A 17,037-nucleotide genomic window follows, 5' to 3' on the forward strand; every position below is an offset into this window, starting at 1 on the left:
GCTGGCTGAACTGAGTAAAGTGGCTGCAATTGCCAAATTGACAGATTTGGACAAATTAGGCCTTTACCATGTGAAGAACTTAAAAATATGTAATTTGAATACAACTTTCCCTGAATGACTAAGTGTGTTAAAAGAGTAATAATTTTCAAATTTCAGAAAACCCCATAATAATCACCTTTCACAAGTTTTACTCAGTTAAAAGTAGTTTCACAGTCTTCACTGCAGCTGGATTCTTTTTCTTTCTGTGCTAGTTTCATCATATTCCACCTAAATCTGCATCATAACTTTGTGATGATTCACAATTTTCCAGGTTGGGCTCAGTGTTGCAAAAACAGTGACAGGTTAACCTGCACTTGAACCACATGTGTGCAGTTTGGCATCAAACACAGCTCTGTGATGGCAGCTTTCTCTGCTTTCCTCACAGACATTTGATAAAAGCCAGACTTTTAAAAAGCGTCTCCTCTGCAGTGGTTGAAAACTAGAGCCAATCAAAATGTCACAGGAGATGAGATAAAAATGTTGTTCAGTCCTGGACAAAAACAGACACCTCGTCAACCTTGTGTTACAATGGCTGCTGTTGGTTTTGGATACGATGGCTTCTAGAGGACTGCATTGGGATCCAGTGGGACCCAACACATATCTTGCAAAAAACAGGTAGTTTTTTACTCTGCTGCAGGTGGGAGTTGCCTTTTGTTGGAATACAACGAAATTGTAAGCGCTACCCCTGTTCATTACACTTAAAGTTTATCTCTTTACCAGCCCTCTCTGAGTGCTTTTTATTCAGGATGGGCACGTGAGTACGCAGGCTCACTGGCAAATCACAACCAAGGCAGTTTGAGATGTGCTTATGCCATAGGCTCCACCACAGCCTACCAAGTGGCAACCTCCATGGCATTTTTGACATGTCCTAATCCCAAGTCATCACATATCAGCATCTGCTGGTGATGTTCTGGGATGCCACAAGCAACACTGCAATGTCAACAAAATAACATGGTTAGGATTAAGCTAAAAAGGCACGGGGGATCAGGTTTGGCACCGGAAGCATGTGGTTAGGTTCAGGGAAAAACATCATGGTTTGGCTCTACATTTAGACGGGAAGTGAACATCAATCTCCTGGGTGAAAGTGCGGGATTTCTTGGACCCACTGACCGCCCTCTTGCCTGTGCTATAAGCACCCTTATGCTCCTTATATTAACTACATACTGGCAGCATTTCAAACTGATGCCATCTGATAGCATATTATAAGGCCATGACAGGTGCCGTCCAACCAACTGGAGGCATAACATAACAACACGAAAGGTCCCATCTGGCTGCCTTACAAACTGATGCCACTTGGCAGCATATCATTCTGTATCACCTCTGTATCTCGCGTCAAAAGCACTGACCTAACGGCGTTATATGACGACTCTGAAATGAGAATGGGCTGACATTTTATTGAGGCCTCAAGTTGCGCATAATTAAGGTTGCGGCCACTATGAGTGAGAAGCCGTCTGCAGATGGTGTTCTCAGCTTCTCGGTCAGACCCACTCCTCGCTCTTCCACAGCTACAGCCTCTCATCCAAATATCATCACTTCTAGCTCTGAAAAATGGCTGAAATGCTGAATTTGAGGCTTCAAAATAGGAGTCCACGAAAATGGGTGACATCACGGTGACCCTGCCCTTTATTTTATACTCTATGTTTGCTACTGTTGCAGGTGTAAAACAGTGGATAAATTATTTTAAACATGCTGCCCCCTCACACCCATCCTTCTCACAAAGTCAATTGTTTCACCATCAGAATTTGAAACATACGGTCCAATAAGTCTAGGAGAGCTGCAAAATTGCATTATTTTATCCCAGTTCAGTTAGAATAATGCTGTACCAGGTTAGGTTTGTGAAAGTTAGGGTTGCAATGCATACATATGTAATTACAGTAAGCCCCTCAACTGTAACTTACAGCCATAGGCTTTACATATATAACCAGCCTGTGCCAAGCATCCCATATTACTAATCTGAAGAAGGGAGAGAAAAATACAAACTAGGGGAGCAAGGGACTAGGGACTAGGAGAGCAGGCTGTAATGGTATGAAAATCCAGCAGGTGCAGGCGAGAGCAGGATTAAGAAAATAGGCCCACACAGGCCTCTAATAGCTTTCTTTATTTTAAACTTTCTTGTTTTTTCCATTCTTAAATGTCAGTAGTATCCAGGTTTAACAGATAAATCATTTTTTACACAGCATATACAGATGAGGCTGAGCCCTGAGCTTTTCTGGTGTTTCAACAACTTACTACAGCTGTATTAACTCCTGAGAACTGACAGTCATTATTGGAAAAACAGAAAGAGCTTGGTTATCAGGAGATAATGAACAAAGGTTGTTTGAAGTGTGAACAAAAGACCAGTGCCGTTGTTTTTCTGTCGATGTCGGGCTCAAAACTCGATTAAAGCACTGATTTTAATTTGAAAAGTTCAACTATTGTTTTCATACACACATAATTCAAAGTTTTTAAAATAACTTTGCTGGACTGTTATTTTTCCGGCATGCCAGTTTTATTTCATAGTTGTTTAAAAACATTAACTCGTTTCTACCATTCGGCACGTTTACTCATCAGCACCAAACAACAAAAACAAGCAGCTTGGGTCAATAACCTGATTTGGATCAGTTGGTGTGGAGAAAATGAAAATCCAGGGAGGTGGAGTGTCTATATTCTCCTGCAGAAGTGAGTGTTTGTGTGTCTGTTTTGGCCCTCTGATGGAGTGGCAGCCTGTCCCGTGTGTTTCCCATCAGCCCGTTTTGCTCCAGCACCCCGTGACCTCCGAATGAATTCAAGTCAATTTTATCTCCTTGGTGCAAAGAAAAGAAAAGCCCAAGTCAATATTACTCAGCTGGCAAGACCCTTAGTATCAACTCTTGATCATTAGAGTAAAGCCTGACCTGTCTGTAAAATCTTTTAGAAAATAAAGAAGTTGCATACTGCCTTGTTGTTGTATGCCACAGTGCACCAATCAAGTTGCAATTACAATTTGCATCCATGTCGGTGAAAACATGGATGCTTCACACACACCTTACACCCAGCAGCACAGAAGATCAAAACAATCAGGACTGTTTGAAGGAGGACACCCAAGATTAGATTCACTAATTCAGTATCTGACCAAATATCTCCTCTTCTTCTCCCCTTTCATGTTGAGCAATGGCCAGAAAAGTGGTTTTGCAGAACATTATGATGTCACATTTGACCTCTGATCTCTTGGATATAAAATGTCAGAACTGGTCAAAGGTCAAGGTCATGGTGACCTCATAAAACATGCTTTTGGCCATGACTAACCTGTTCATTCTTGATGCCGGACAGAAATTTGTGTCAAATTTAAGGAAATTCCCTCGAGGTGATCTTGAGATATTGCTTTACCAAGAATTAAACAAATGAAAGTTCACTGTGACCTTGACCTTTGACAAACAAATTCTTATCAGTTCATTCCTGAATCCACTTTAAACTTTCTGCCAAATTTGCAGACGTTTTTTCTCAAGATGTTTTTGAGATAAAGCGTTACAGGAATGAGATGGATGCAGGGTCACAGAGGCCTTGACCTTTGACCTATGACCACCAAAATCTAATCAATTCATTGTTGAGTCGAAGTGGACTTTTTTGCAAAATTTGAAGAAATTCCCTAATGATATGGTGTTCACGAGAATGGGCATACGGACGGACAAACGACCGAAAATGTAATGCCTCCAGCCTCGGCTATCGCCGGCATGAAGGTAGACAAAAGATATAAAGCAAATTAGCAGAGAAAAATGCTTGTATGTAATAAAGGCAACAGAGCAGAACATAATGCAGCAAAAAGACAATACATCCATATGCAAATCCATATGTAAAGACGACATTAAGGATGTGGAGAAAATGAAAAAACAAATTATGTAAATGAAAAAGAAGTCAAGTGTGAATTTGGAGCTCAGCTAAACCTAAATCTGGCTTTTATTTCTCTCTAAGGAGCTGAGCCCTGCTTCAGTTTTCACCCTACGTTCATTTGATGAGACGGAAGGAGCAAGAGAAACGTGTGTGCATCCACTGCACTCTTCGCTGCACTCACACTGGTATTCAGATCCAGAGACAGATTCAAATCTCAGCTTCTGTTTAACTTGCAAACATGGCAGCATTTTTATTACTTTAAACAGCATAAGAACGCTGACCGCAAAATGTTTGCAATAAACAAAAGCTGATAACAATCAAATACCAAAGCTGTTTACTGACTAAGATTCAGGAGAGCAATCATTATTTTTTATGTTTAATTTGCAAAAATAAACTGAGTTGGTGCCTAACATTTTCCCAACGTACTTGAGTTGCCTCCTTTGATTGAAGGTGTCCTTTACAGTTCAGAAAACACGTCTAATAACTTGTTTTTGTCCCGCTCCCTGTGGATCACTGTGACAACAGAATTAGTCTTCAGACTCTTTTCAGGTGTGAAATAACATGAATCTAATAAAGGCAGGACACAAAGCTCCATTTACACTTGAGCCTCAACAGTTTTCATCAAGGCGTCAACATCGGCTTAGTAATTCAGAGGAGAACTGAGTCAACTAAAACCCAGTTACATCACCTGTGAGTAATGTTTTTCAAAAGTTCGTATGGTTATATAACTGTGAGACTGACAAAACCATCATACTTTCATTTTCTTAGTTTTAGAAACCCACACTTAAAGGTTGGTTCCATCAAATGTTCGAGGTCACCTTTACAGCCACAAAATGACAACATTCAGATTGCTGTTACTCAGAGTTGTCATTAGTTTCCGATACTGCGGCCTCAGGTGTGGACACGTTATAAAGCAAATGATCCTGGACATCTATTATCCGAAGTAGCTCAAACAGCGTTGGGCAAAAGCTTTCCTCACAGACCACAACAGGATAATACAAAACCATAATTTTCCTAATCTTACTGGAACTATTCTGGTGAAATCATGTGTCTAAGCAAAGATATTTTGTTGACACAAAAAGGCTTTATTCCATCATCAAAATTAAACACCTGTTTAAACAAATCATGACATGATTATTTATGAAACAAAGATGTTAAATGCACCTTCTGTGGGGAGCACAGAGGAAAAATGCTACATTTAATCTAAAACTATGTGGAGTAAACTGTCATGAGTTAGTGCTAATCATGCCAAACCATTACAGTAAAAATAGGTTTTGTTTTCTCTGATTTGGACTCTGGATAGACGCCAAAAAAAGATCTCCAGCAGTGATGTTAACAGGTTTCCACTGCAGTTAGTCAGTGGGATCCACAGATGTTCATTCGAGTGGGTCCCCAGTAAAATATGTTTTTTGCCAAGTTGTAGTGTTAAACTTGTGTTTGATGTTACATGGCTATAACGTGCATCATAAAAATAATCGGCTAACTAATCATTGATGAAAACGATCAATGGTTGCAGACCTGCTGTGTGGTAATCTCTTTGTTTTCTGAAATAAGGTACACAGAGACCAGATTGAAGTAGTCACAAATGAAAACTATGTATCTCATTTTTCATACTTCATACCTTCCTTGAATTTTACTGGGGCATACTGTTTATGACCGTATTAGTGTTCTGCTGCGCCGGGTCTTTACTGTCTATCAGTAACCTTCAGTTCGGTTAACATTCAACAGTCCATTACCATTATGATAACTATTATAATTATTATAACTAAGAACTGTCAGAAGCAGCTAGATAATGTCATTTTCACAGGTGAAAACATTTACCAGTATTTTGATGCCACAGTCCTCTACTGGATATAATCTTTCTCATGACATTTTGTTAAATGGTTCTCATCCAGTTTCAGCACAACTAACTCCTTCAGGCCAAGTGTGAGGCTGAAACACATCGTTATCAGATGCACAGTTTTCAGAAAACCTTGTCTCCTTCAAAATATTCACAAACATCTCCCAAGGAATCAGACCTTCCAACTGGGCTCTGGCTGTTCTTTACACTTTTCTTACTTATGACAGGAGGAAGCCGCAAAGTTTTTACTTTTCATCCTTTCCATTTTTTTTCCTGCCGCTGCTTGCTCCTGGCAGGCTGCTGGCTCGCTGAGAACTGGACACACAAAGTCCATAATCCTACAATGCACCCAGTTTTACTTGAGTTCACAAAAAATTTTATTCAGTTTCAATTTGATAAAAACTTTGGGAAAGTTGGTTTCATCCACACCACATTTATATTAACCCAGCAGCAGCAAACCTCTCATCAACTGTGCAATCCGTCAGTTCAAAGCTTCAGTTAATGTTAAAATTTAAAGGGCTTGGACCTCAGCTCAGGCACAGCTTCTAATGTGAAATGAAATACGAAGATAAAAATACCCCACAAAGAAAAAGTGGCAGCTCAAACTGTCCTTAAACGGTGTGGGTCGAATAAAGAGTAAACTGTATTGACCTTTATTTGAGCCATCTTTGAGCCATTTCCCTTGACTGCAGGTGTAGCACAAAAGGACTTAAAGAGTCGATCAAACTCTGATGGTTCAGCTCTCAGTGTGAAGTCTTAAAGTTTTCTTTTCACAGAACTCTTTTCTAACAACATCACCCGAACTAAATTTTAACAAAACTTTTAGTTGGTAAAACTTGGGCCCAACCACTTTGATCCAGACTGACATATCTCAGAAACTACTAAATGGATTACAGGGTCTGGTAGCCAGTTTGGATTGCTATTTAGCTTGTGTTTACATGATTGTGGTATTTAACGGAGATTTTTACAGTTCCCAGTCTTTTCTAACATGTTAAACAAGGGATCACTGATTTTGTTTTACCCAGATTCAAATGAGCCAGTTTCAGCCAAACTGTAACTGCTGCTTTGTCCAGAAAACGGATACATACATATATAAAATATACATTTAAAATAAAAAAAACAAGTAAATTTCTCTGGCATTTCAGAACAGAATTGTTTCTTTTGTTTGTATTTTTTCTAACTACAATACTACATTTAAGACAAGAAGCTGTTCTTTTTTTCTTATGTGCTGCTGAGATGACATAAAAAAAAAGGGTTTCGATGCTTGCTACAAAGTCATTTTATACACTGCACGTGAAACAAGCTGCAATACATCAAGTACATTTGATTTTTTGCCCACCCCTGAAAATGCGCTATTATTTTTATTATGCAGTGAATGGTTATTGTGCAAATGTAATGAATATCAATATTAATGAGGAGTTTTTGTTTTCTAACAAAGAAGAGTAATGACAGGAACTCAAAGCATTTGTTGAGCGTTTTAAACCTCTAAACCAACAGGACGCCCAAATAATGATAAAAACTGTCAGAACTACTTCACAATCTACTTCAGAGATAAATCCAGTGTGTTTTTACCCCAAAATAACAACAACCATCAGGACTCTTTCAAAATATATCCACTGGGTTTTTTGATGTAATTAGTCGGTTAATAAAGGGGTGGTCTATGTGGACGGAGTTAGATTTAGTCAAACAGTCTCCCGGTAATCGGGGACATAAAGCTAAAAGCTCCGGGTGTGATTGACAGCAGGTAAGTTTAATCAAAGTGCAGCGTGTTCAAACAGCTGCTGCCTGTAGCTATTCATCATAATCTTTCAGCACATTTCCAGGATTCTCCAAACTTCACAGCTCCTGTCCACGAGTCTTTGTTCAGCTTCATGTTGAAGTTTTAAGCCCTCTGTGGTTTTATAAACAGGAGGCACCATAAACACGGTGACAGCTGCAGCAGCTATCAAAGACACTCCGCTCAAATATTTAAATGTGCCTCTGAGGCATCACAAAAAATACCAGAGTGTTACTTAAAATTCAATTTATCATCATGATGTCTTGTGGGAAAAAGGAATCATGAACATAGTTTTTTAATTAAAAATGAGGAACATAAAGAAATACTAAGCTGTAGGGGTGGACAGATTATCGGCCTATCGGTTATCTGAGCCAATATTTGTTTGTTTGTTTGTCTGTTTATTTATTTCAAACAACAAAAAAGAAAGTAATAAAAGAATTTTAAAAAAAACAACATAGTTGAAGCAGAAATAAAAAGTAAAATAGTTTACAAATATGTCAGTCAGCACTGCAGCATCACTGTCTTGTGGCATTGGCATTTTTCCAGTGATCTGTACTGGCATTTTATTTTAATGATTGTCAATAAAATTAATTAACGAAGAAGTATGCATAATACACTTAACCAACACTTGGCAAGGCAGTCTGCAATACTAAGGATTTTTTATTTTGTAAAACCTAGGGGGGTCCTTTTATTCATTCATTTCTTATTTACATTTTCACAGAACTCATTTCAATTTTGATTAAACATTTGCTAAAGGCATTTGAACAAGTTTGTTATATTCCAAATTCTCAACTTTGAAATAAATAGTTTAATTTTTTTACTGTAAATGCATATCGATTCCAAATAGCGATTATCGGTCTTGTCAGTATTGGTATCTGCCCTGAAAAAATACCTAGCTGATTGTCAATCAGCTTTGTATCAAAATAATGTGGGTAGTATGTGTAGATGAACTGTGGCACATTTCCCTTCTAACCAGGGTCTGGATATCCCCCCTCTACCCGCCGCAAAACTTCTCCAGATGATGCTGCACGTGGTTATGTTCAGGCAACAAAAGCACACAGCAACCAACGTCGGGACGACAACAAACGCACATGCTACCACAGATAGTTAGGATTAGGGGAAGGAGGCAAATGGTAATATGTAGAAAAAAAAAAAACATTACATTCAGACAGAAAGAGAATACCGAACTCCTGCATGAAAGTCTGGGGTTTACACCTGTAGGGCGAATGCTGCAGGTGCCATCCGCCAGCATATATTGACACTGCAGCCTGTTTTGTTTGGCCATGTTCTCACCCAATGCTGTTCAGCAAAAAGTGCCTTCTGCTGTCACACTCATGCGCCAAAAGCACAGTTAAAGCGGCTGTATTTTACAAGTTCGTAATGAAAATAGGCTGGAAACTCAGACCACGTATAACCAATATTGTGTTACTGCCCTGCCTATTTAGAATAGAATAGAATATTCCTTTATTGATCCCCCATTGGGGGAAATTCCAAATGTTACAGCAGCATGAAAAAAGAAAAGTGAAATGTAACAAAGAAAATAACAATAACAATAACAATAAATAAGTAATAAAATAAGTATGTACATAGAGGAAATAAGGTATGTACACATAATAATAATTAAGTAATAGAATAGTATGTACACAAAAGATGGATTAGAGGATTAGATGGATTTCTCACCTCAAATGTTTTTAAAGACACATTTTAAAGCCCTGTTGATCTGAAAAGTGGGTGCCATGCCACTCCATGCACACTGAAAACAGAGGCTGAAAGAACTGTCATCAAACAGTAAAACTAAGCAGCATTGCTCAAATATGAACTGAAATTCTGTCAGTGTTGTATATTTCTCACCTCAAATGCCTTCAAAAATGTATTTTAGCTTTCCATTTAAATGTAATACAAGTCCGCCGCCTACTATTGTCTCACACAGACCAGTCCACATCACATTAGCATCCAGCGGGAGCATCTATAGAGTGCTATAGAGTGTATAGGATGATGTTTTTCTGTAGGCTAACCTGGAAGCTAACGTTGCCCTGTTTCTCTAAAAAAGCAGGAGGGATTTTTCTATTGGATTTTGGATTATGGCTGAAAATAAACTCTGTGGTAAACAAATGTTTATGATACTTACAAGTTTTGCTCGGCAAAAAAATCTTCACAAAGGAACAGCACTTTCAGGATTTTTAAAGCCTAAATATAGTTGGTAGGAGTAAAAAGCTAAAGCCGTTTTAGGCATGATGACGTTTTGTTGAGCCACTTGTTAGCGACTGTACAGTTTGTGAGTGATGTATTTTTGTACGTATTTTATGTCCTAAAACAAAAAGGTGAAAATCTCCTCTGCCTGTGTTAACCACAGACCCTATTTCAGGCTTCTAACCGAAAACACATTCAAAAACCACATTGACTGTGAGACGAGGAGAGCGGAGGTCCTGAAATGCTCACTGATTTCTGGATTTTAGGACTCATCACTGGGGCTCTCTATTAGTCTGGTATGGCACGAAGCATTCTGGTAGTTGTAAGTTTTGTGCCTCCTGAGCAAACGTTGATACCACAGCCCTTCTCTCTGTTTTCTCTGGTCATGTAGCACCAATCTCAAAAGTGTCTGCGTCTTTCTACTGCAGAGACGACCTTGCTTGATGTGAAGACCCTCTTTATATTGCTAAAGGACGTCTTTAAGAAACTATAAATACATCAGCAATTAGACAAAAAATTGCAACATCCAAACCCAAGATGTGCTCTCACTTGCTGTGGGCTGTATTTCATATTAATGTAGTTTTGAATAATTTATATAGTAGGTAATTGTCAGTAGCATACTAGAAAGAATGACTGCCTCATTATGAAACTAATATCAGTTCTTATTGTTGGAGCTTATTAAATTCTCGCACCTTGGGGATTTTACAGTTTGACTTTTACATGTGTGTGTGTGTGTGTGTGTGTGTGTGTGTATGTGTGTTTCTGCAGTGGTTCAGTTTTTAGGCTTGACTCGCCCACTTCTATTATTATATTCATAATTTTATAATTATTGTTATAATAATTAATGTTATTATTGTTGCTGCTGTGCATATTTCTCTCTGTCTCTCTCTATCTCTCCTTTTTTCTTTTTCTATGTAACATTTTGTAATACGGATTACTGATAACTGTTTTGCACACACAACATCTACTGAACATCTGTCCATCCTGGACAGATGTGCAGCATTTGCCTTAGTCGCTCTTCCTCAGGTTTCTACCATTTTCCCACATCAAAGGGTTTTTTGGGGGAGTTTTTTCTTATCCGCTGGGAGGTACTAAGGACAGAGGGATGTCGTACGTTGTAAAGCTCTCCGAGGCTAATTGTAATTTGTGACATTGGACTTTATAGATCAAATTGAAATCAAAATTGAAATTGCTGTTTGTGCAGCCCTTTGTGGTATGCTTTGTTAATGAGCTACAATGAACTTTGACGGCTAATCTATAAAGCACTTTGGGTTGCCAATGGGAACAAAAAAAAGTGAAAACTGAGAAATACCTGGCTTATGTTAGTTTGTTTTCTTGGCGATTTTGGTTTGTTCTCAATTTGCATGTGGGATTTCACTGCCTCAATTCCCATCATGAAAAGTTTAAGAGAAGGGATTTGTTTGTTTGTTTTGATGTTACCATTTATAATGTGATTTCGCAATGCCAGGAAAGGGGCATAAAGTTCTACTTTCCATTTCTGAGCATTTAAAGAAAAAAACTGATGGAGGACATTTTAATACCCATTAAGGCCTTATTTTTTAATTAATAATTCAATGCCTTTAAAGACTTTTTAAGGATCCGTGGGAACCCTGTTAACAGTAAGATATAAAGTAAACATGAATTAAAAGTGATAGCTTTATTTACTTTATTTTTTAAAAACAGATGTTTTAAGGTTTTGCAGTGTGTGGAATGTGCTATATAAATACATTTACCTTGCCTACTGTCATACAGTAAAACAAGTTGCGCAGCTCGGATCATCAGATCATCTCACCATCACATTTGACTTTTTTTTTTTAAACAGCAGACTCTTGACATTTCAGAGACAGCAGCTGGGAGAGATCACGGAGCGCATCACACAGCCACCAGCCTGCTCATCAAGCTCTCATCCCTCCCCCTTCACCCCGACGTCACGGCACCAAATACGGACGGCTCCGTCTGTAAATCCTCCACTTGCGCTCTGAGCGGCGGGCTGAGCGCATCCAGGGCTGGAGCGACGCATATGAAACCGGACTGATACTGAACCCAGCGAGGCACGGAGCTTGACTCTTTCTTTTTCTCATGCTCTGTCTTTGCATCCTCTTTCTATTTGATCTACGCATGTCTTATTCAGAGGAAAGTGGACTTTTTTTTTTTTTTTTACTTTTCTCGGAGGACACAGTCAGCTTGATTTGAAATAAACCGAGGTAAGACAATTAGTTTATTCGCGTAAAAAAGTGGGTATTTATGTGTAAAATTAATTTTTAAAAACAAGTGCTTTTTTAAGATAAAAATTGACCCAATGTAGCCAAAGCTCGTTAAGCGCTCATAAGGTCAGTAACTCAAGCGTATCGGAGCGCGCACGTCCTCTCCTCCGTCCTTGTCTCTGTCCAGCCAGCTTTCTCCGCTTTGATGCACTTGGAAACAGAAACTTCTTTGTTCAGGAGTGGTCAGTCATGCGTGTTTTTGCGCAGTCAGCTCCCCCAAGTTTGCATTCAGTGCCATCCTTCGCGCAATTTGATGCGCAAAGTTGCCAACAGAAGAAAGCAATCAGAAGTTAAACAGCCCTGACTGTGAACCGTTCATTCTCCATCAGCGCAGGTGGAGTGCAGTGACTGCTACGCGCGCAATGATGGCACAAAATGCACATCCATATAGTCTCTGGTCTTCACCTTCATCCAAAGGCGCAGGTCGTGTTTGTTGTTAGAATTCATATTTGTGCGCCTTTATCAGAGGCGTAGCTACAGTACATGCAGGTCTCTGGGGGCTAAGGGCTGAATCTGAGGGGAGTCTGGGCACAAGCTGAACAACAATACAGAAGAAAAAAACCTTGAAATACACATATTGTGGTTTGTTTTCAATAAAATATCTCTGGACTTTGAATGAGAGTACATTCACTGGTCTCCAACCCTGAACATTTCCATTATGCGACTGGAAGTGGAGGTGCCCAGTGTAGCCTTGAAAAATACAGCATCCATATATTCTGTAATTGGTTATTTTCTTGCATGCAGCAAAGGAAGTTGCCTGGAATATCAAACTTGCTCAGGATTCATACGGGAAGTGAACCCATCTTCCACTCCTCCTGTCCAGCTCCTTATATTACGCTGTAATTATGGGTAAAGTTTAAACTGATGCTGCCCGGTGGTGTATTATACTGCTAAAAAAGGTACATTTTTGTGTTGGTATTTGACGAGTTGTGAATGGAGAAAGATTAAAAATAAGAGCGAGACTTTTTCCTGTACATGTAGAATTGTGTAATGCCTATACGCGATTAAAGTGTGTAACATTAAATGCACTTTAAAGTTGCAGTGCAGTTGATGTCGAATGGTGTACGAGTGTTTGTATCAGTCTTAAAATGAGGTAAAAATAAAGTCAAGGAAATTAGATGCAAGAGTAAAAGTTAAACGAGCTGCTGCAACAGGCTGCCGCTCGAGCGGTGCAACCTAGCAAAGTTTTCAAGCATCTTCGGGGAACGGTTTAAATGAGTCATGGGATAAATGAACAGTTAAAGCTCAGCTCGAAACTCATGTTGTGTCATCATTGGGACATCTGGACAGTGTAATCTACTATAAGCTGCTAATATCAGTAAGACTGAAGTAGCGTTATAACATCATGACATAATGAAGCTGAGAGAGGCTGTTCTTGTCCATTGTTTTGATTATTTTATTTTTATGATTATTAATGAGCAGGATATTGTATAGTTATTTCAAGAATATAATTTCACAGGGTGGAAAAGGTTTAAATTATGAGGATTTAACTGGTTAAAGTCCCTTCTTATCTCTTTAACCTACACAGCTAAATCTTTAAAAAAAAAAAAAAGCAAATTTCAATCTCATAAAGTGCCATATCTGTCATATTTTGCAGAACGTGGTTTATGTGGACCATTCAGTTGGTCACATTTTTAACCCTTTAACACCTGGATCAACATTAGCTTTCTTGTAATGAATTCAGGCACCGTTCACTTGCATTTAAACTTTAGAGCTGAGAAAATGGCTGAGAAAATTGGTTTGATTTCTGTCAAAAACACAGAAAAAAACATAATGAGCAACTTGGCAAGAAATGTCCCCCAAACTGTGAAACATGAAGATGAAGGGGAAATGTATAGAAAACTATACTTATGTTTATCTTAATTATTTACTGAAAATATTACAAAAAAGGTGTTTTGTTTGTTTTTTTAAACACCTTTTTGAGGTCTTTTTTTAGGGAAATCTAGCCTTTTTGCTCCAGTTTCAAAGGGTTAAAACAGCTGGTCATCTACCGCATAATGTTGCATAATAAATATTGCAGCAATGTGACGTATGATAAACTGACTGTTTACAGATAATCTTAATCCATATCATATGTGGATTGAGTTCTTACTGAAAACATTTTCCTCAGTGATTACGATACCAGGATTACATGAGCTCTGACATATTGAGCTAAAATGGCTCTTATGCTGCTTGTGACTAATAAAAAATAGGAACACCTTAATCTGGACAGTAGTGCTGAGGTTTCAACGCTTTAAAATTGAGCATGAACAAGGCAAATATGTAAGCTATGAAGCATCTCCTTCATGTGTTATTCATTTCAGGGTGGATAAAACCTCTGAGAGGACCTTTGAACCTTTAATGATTTCTATTAAAACCCTCACACTGACATTCAGAGACAACAAGACCTACCGCACACCACTACAATCATTCTTCTTCTCATCAAACAACTGCTCCTCACTTTAACCGACTGAGGGTGAAAGATGAACAACCGTCAGTGGACTGTGGCAGCAATCGTCTGAATCTTATGAATAAAACATGATTAAGGAGAAAGAATTCGATTTTGAAATATTAGCAAGACTGTGCTGTGTGGGAGAATGTCATTTGATTAAGCTCATTACATGTCGCATTTATACAGAACTAGGGTTTAGTTGGACTAAAAGTAATATAATAAGAGATACTGGTATATTTATCACATTGCCTCTTAGGCGTATGCTTTGCCAGTGACTTAAACACCAAAAATCACCAATTTGACACTTTGCAACTCTCTAAAAAAATAAGTTAGGAAAAGCTCAAGCATCTGTAGGCACAGTTACACTAGCTGTAGGGCTGTACCTGAATCAGAATTATGCCAGCTGAATCAGATTTGGATGTTTCAAATTTTGAACAGGCTCCACGGGACTACCAGTGTGACAGCGGCATTCATGTAATTTAGTGTAAAAAAAAAAATAATGGAGCTACCAAAAAGTTGTAAATGTGAAACATTTTTTACCAGCACTAAAAATCAGACAAAAGCAAGGGACTTTGTTGTATTTAGTTGCTGTAAGCTGAATATTCACCACGCAGCTCTGTATCAAAGTAGCGTGAAAATCAAGAGCGCTCAATGCACAGTGAAGTCTGCTGGCCAAAAAAGTCTCCAGCAGTACACAGCACAGCACACTGACTTGCAAAAATAAGCAGAAAAGCAAAACCCAAAAGACGCCTGCTCAACTTGAAGCTATCTCAGTCACCTGAGGGGTCTTCCAACTGGTGACTCGAATCTCCGATGCTCAAGGCTCAGCTCTAACTAGTAGACCATTTAAACCCAAAGGAACGTGCAAATTCTTTTCAGTTTTAGAGGGTTTAAAGCTGTTTATAGACAGATGAAGAATTGAATCAAAATTTTTATGCTAAATCAGGAATATGTCAACTGAGACCATCCTTCACCACATGTTCAACACATCTGACATAAAGGCTATAAAGATAAAGACGAACAGAAATGGATTAAATGTGGTATAATACCACATGGGGCATCATTCACAAACAATGCATATGCACAAATCTGTGCATAAACCGTGCGTACCAACGTTTAACACACAAATCAGGATTCACAAATATTTTTTTAACTGAAGTTGTTCGTACTTTGTGACTCTACTCTTAAGAATTTACTGATGCATGTACTTATTTGTGCCCTTCCACCCTCATCTGTTGTTGGCGTAATTAAAATATTCGGCTATAAAAACCAGTCTTAGTTGAAAATGGACTACATGAGAATGTAATAAAAAAATAAGCGTTTTGGAATTTATGGTGTACATTTACATGCACAAAATATTCATGTTTTTGCACTTATTCCAAGAAAATTCCCTGAGCATGGCGAAAGAAAATGTATATTCTACTAAAAAAGAACGTCCCCAAAATTCAAAGTTCCCAATCGATGATGGACTTTTTTTGACTGTGCAAACACAGCCTCGCTCTTTCACTCCTCTGTGTTGCTATTTATGACCTGCAATGACTTGGCAGTATATCATTGTTTGTCAGAATAAATGTTTTGCATATTGTATGTATTGTTTCTTGATGGTTGTGCTTGCTGGCTTTATTTGTCCCTTGGAAAAGATAAAGATAACCTTGAACGTTGCATATCCAAAAACCTATTGATATCCAACTCCTGTAATAATGTCTAAAATTAGCTGTGTTTCATCTTCCGACCAGAAATATTGACTCTACTTTTGGGCATGCATCTCTACCCCAGCCTTGCAAACTGTTGCCGTGTTAGTTTGTTAACAACATTTCCATGACAACATAGAGAGCTGATCATAAACAGACAAGAGGTTGTGCGTTGCAAACTGCAGTAAAAACCCAATTGATGTGCATATTCCAATTGTGCTGTCTAAATAAAGCATTTAAATCTGGATAATACCAGCATATCCCACATGTCTTAATTGGAAAATGCTAAATTCAGATCAAGGCCTAATTAGGAACATCCAAAGAGAATATGCTGTTTACACGAACCAGATAAAATTCAGAATATTGTCACACTGGGAACAAGAGTTGAATATTTGTGTGCATGCAAATGTGCTAATTGTTTTTATTAAATCTGCCCGTATAGATGGCTACTCAAACCAATTTTAAATGATAATTATTATTATTGTTACTAAGGGGGAAGATAGGGTATTTTAAAGACTTAGCTCTACCTCAAAACAGGTCTTAAAATCTAAAACCTTGCTGGGAGATATTGCAGCCTGTGCCTTCAGGAAGGACAGCACATCTCCAGAAACCTACGTTTGAACATGTTTGAAGAGAGTGATGAACGGCTTATCAGCTGTTTGCGACTGCCATTGCATTCACGGATGCTCCCTGATAGTCCGGCACTAGTGTGTCAGAGCCTTGATGTGTGTGTAGAACAAACTTCACAGCTTTCTCCATGAAACACCTTCAGGTGTTTTCTTATATAGAGAAATGGGGGCGTGGCAGCGTACTGATTGCAAACCGTGTCAATTTAGAACGATTCTGATTCCCCGACATACGCTCAGTGGTAAGAACAAAAAAATCAGCTGTTTCACACGTCATAAATTTAGAGGAATACAGTCACACAAGTCGCATTTTAAGGTGGCACAGGGATTCTT

General features: G+C 38.6%; 1 protein-coding gene and 1 long non-coding RNA gene across 2 annotated transcripts in view; one reads left to right on the forward strand and one right to left on the reverse strand.

Annotated features, from left to right (window-relative positions):
* Positions 1–2,136: 2,136 nt before the first annotated feature.
* LOC148189683 (uncharacterized) overlaps positions 2,137–17,037 on the reverse strand; it is a 69,505-nt gene continuing 54,604 nt past the window's right edge. Inside the window, exon 5 of the long non-coding RNA XR_015776368.1 lies at positions 2,137–2,821. This is a non-coding gene — a long non-coding RNA (uncharacterized LOC148189683). The remainder of the gene's footprint in view (positions 2,822–17,037) is intronic.
* The window catches only part of npffr2a (neuropeptide FF receptor 2a), a 36,854-nt gene continuing 31,393 nt past the window's right edge, over positions 11,577–17,037 (forward strand). The window contains exon 1 of the mRNA XM_042488402.2: positions 11,577–11,896. The gene's annotated coding sequence lies outside the window, so the exon portion shown is untranslated. The remainder of the gene's footprint in view (positions 11,897–17,037) is intronic.

Source organism: Plectropomus leopardus, chromosome 4 (assembly GCF_026936395.1).
Source record: "Plectropomus leopardus strain MGB_pleo_1.0 chromosome 4, ASM2693639v1, whole genome shotgun sequence".
In the NCBI taxonomy this organism is placed as follows: domain Eukaryota; kingdom Metazoa; phylum Chordata; class Actinopteri; order Perciformes; family Serranidae; genus Plectropomus; species Plectropomus leopardus.